The sequence below is a fragment of the Perognathus longimembris genome, chromosome 17, assembly GCF_023159225.1.
Source record: "Perognathus longimembris pacificus isolate PPM17 chromosome 17, ASM2315922v1, whole genome shotgun sequence".
Taxonomy (NCBI): Eukaryota; Metazoa; Chordata; class Mammalia; order Rodentia; family Heteromyidae; genus Perognathus; species Perognathus longimembris.
The window spans coordinates 18,974,285-18,976,614 of record NC_063177.1 but is presented as its reverse complement, the minus strand read 5'-3'; the positions used below and the strand labels follow the sequence as shown (position 1 = coordinate 18,976,614).

The 2,330-nt window shown below is 37.1% G+C and overlaps 1 non-coding gene across 1 annotated transcript; it reads left to right on the top strand.

Annotated features, from left to right (window-relative positions):
• The first annotated feature begins 1,826 nt into the window (after positions 1-1,826).
• Positions 1,827-1,932, top strand: LOC125366666. Its single transcript, XR_007213951.1, has one exon. It is a non-coding gene; the product is annotated as a U6 spliceosomal RNA (small nuclear RNA).
• The last annotated feature ends 398 nt before the right edge of the window (positions 1,933-2,330 follow it).

Sequence of the window (2,330 nt, the reverse complement as noted above, 5' to 3'; positions counted from 1 at the left end):
CCTTTCAGAGGTCCTCATTTCCATGAAAAGAAGACTCAAACTAATCAGATAAACCTGGCATAGTAATTTGACCTAAGAGAAAAGAGGGACTGCATTGATCATTCTGTTTAATCTTATATAGTATGACAGTGTCCAGAGTTAGTGACTTCCAGCTACACTTCAGAACTGCTTTGCAATTCCAACTTCCCAGCAAGCAGGCCTCATTTCTATCCCTCAAGTAGACAGTCTTTAGGCTAGCTTGAAAGTGCTCAAAGTTGTAATAGCATTCAGGCAATTATAGAAAACCCTTAGATTTCCTTAGTGTCTATCTTTGAACAGTTCAAAGAGCTTCCAATTTTTTTCTGATTCTTTTCCTTGTCACACTATGACATAAGACAATTGGTGATTAGAGAGCCTAAAGTTCAAATAGTCTGTTCAAAGCCATAGTAAAATTATATATCATGATCAAACTCCATTTTCCCAACTTGCATTATACTACGTGGCTTCTCAAGGGATTTGAGACCTTTTTATGCAAAAATTTAAAACTACATATAATTATAAGTCTTGGACATTTTTTCTAACCTTCTTAACACAGAGAAAAATATGTTGGTAGTTTTTAAAATAAGAAGTCTTTGTGAGGACAGACTTCTAAATTGACTCATTCTAAATTCACATTGAAATGCTCAAAGGAATAAAAATAGAGGAGAAACCTTCCAGGTGCCAGAAACTTTGAGGAATTCCTGCTAGTTAGAATGTAGAAGGACCCAATCAGAAGGGGCAATGTAAGATTCCACTTCCAAGCTGGGTGCTGTTGGCTCATACGTGTAATCCCAGCTACTCAAGAGGCTGAGATCTGAAAACCTCAGTTTGAAGCCAGCTTGGGCAGGAAAGTCTATGAGACTCTTATTCCCACCAAAAGACCTGGAAATGGAACTGTGGCTCAAGTGGTTAAAATGCTAACTTTGAACAAAAAAGCTTAGGGATAGTGTCCAGACTCTGAGTTCAAGCCCCAGTACCAACACACACACACACACACACACACACACACACACACACACACACACACAGATTCTACTTTCATAAACACTTAAGCACTTCAATAGAGTCTCATGAACATCTCATTCAGATCTAAAGGCTAGGGGACAGCAAGTAGGGAGATGAGGATATACTCAATTTCATTCAGTATTTAATAGAACCTATTGCAATTTCTACCAACATATTAACCAAAGCTAATATTAACATATTAGCATAGACCACTCTCTTATGATGTACAAATAGAGAAAAATCATGGGACTAGAAAAATATGCTATAGGAATGAGGTTCTTTTGAAAAGAGGACGAAAATGAGTGATCAAACAGATTGAGAAGATTCAATCGTTAAAAAAACAACAACAAAGTTTTTAGTTCTCTAATGATGCATTCCCAATACCCAAAATAGTGCCTACCACAGAATAATTACTTAATAAATGCTTGTTGAATGAGCATGTTAGGAATCTCAAAAGAAGAAACAAGGTAGGAATGGAAACAATTTAATAGTATTCCTAACGAAGAAAAATAAGTCAACTTATACTCTAGTAAGGTGATTTTTTTTTTTTGGCAGTATACTGGGATTTAAACCCAGGACTCTTTTTTGCTGGACAGGTACTCCACCACTTGAGCCCTTCCCCAGCCCTATGTAACATTTTTTTGTTCTGTTTGTTTGGGGCAGTAGAAGGATTTTAACTCAGGGCCTTCAGTTTGCTGGGCCAGGACCTTTATCACTTGACCCACACACCCAGCCCAAGTCAAGTGACATTTAAAATTTTTTTCAAAGATAAAGAAAAAAGCCTTCAAGAATCCTTGCAGGAAATGCTTGCTTCAGCAGTATATACACTAAAATTGGAAGACTACAGAGAAGATTAGCATGACTCTGCACAAGGACAACATGCAAATTCATGAAACATTCCCTATGTCTTCGTGTTACATTCCTGCACAACTTCTCTTTGTATACATATATTTGTGTATGCAGCTGTATTTTTTAACTTACAAATAAAAATATTTTAAAAGCCAAAATAAACATAAATAAAAATAATCCAGGCAGGAAAAGGAAAAAGTAAAGGATTATCTAAAAAAAAAAGTCAAATTGACCTAAGGATCCTACAATTCTGAAAGTCAATAAAACATATCCTGGAGTTGAGGGTGTTGCTAAGTGGCAGAATGCTCGCCTAGCCTATGTGGGACCATAGGTTCAATCTACAGCACAACAAAAATAATAACAAGGGGCTGCGAATATGGCCTAGTGGCAAGAGTGTGAAGCCCTGGGTTCAATTCCTCAGCACCACATATATAGAAAAAGCCAGAGGTGGCGCTGTG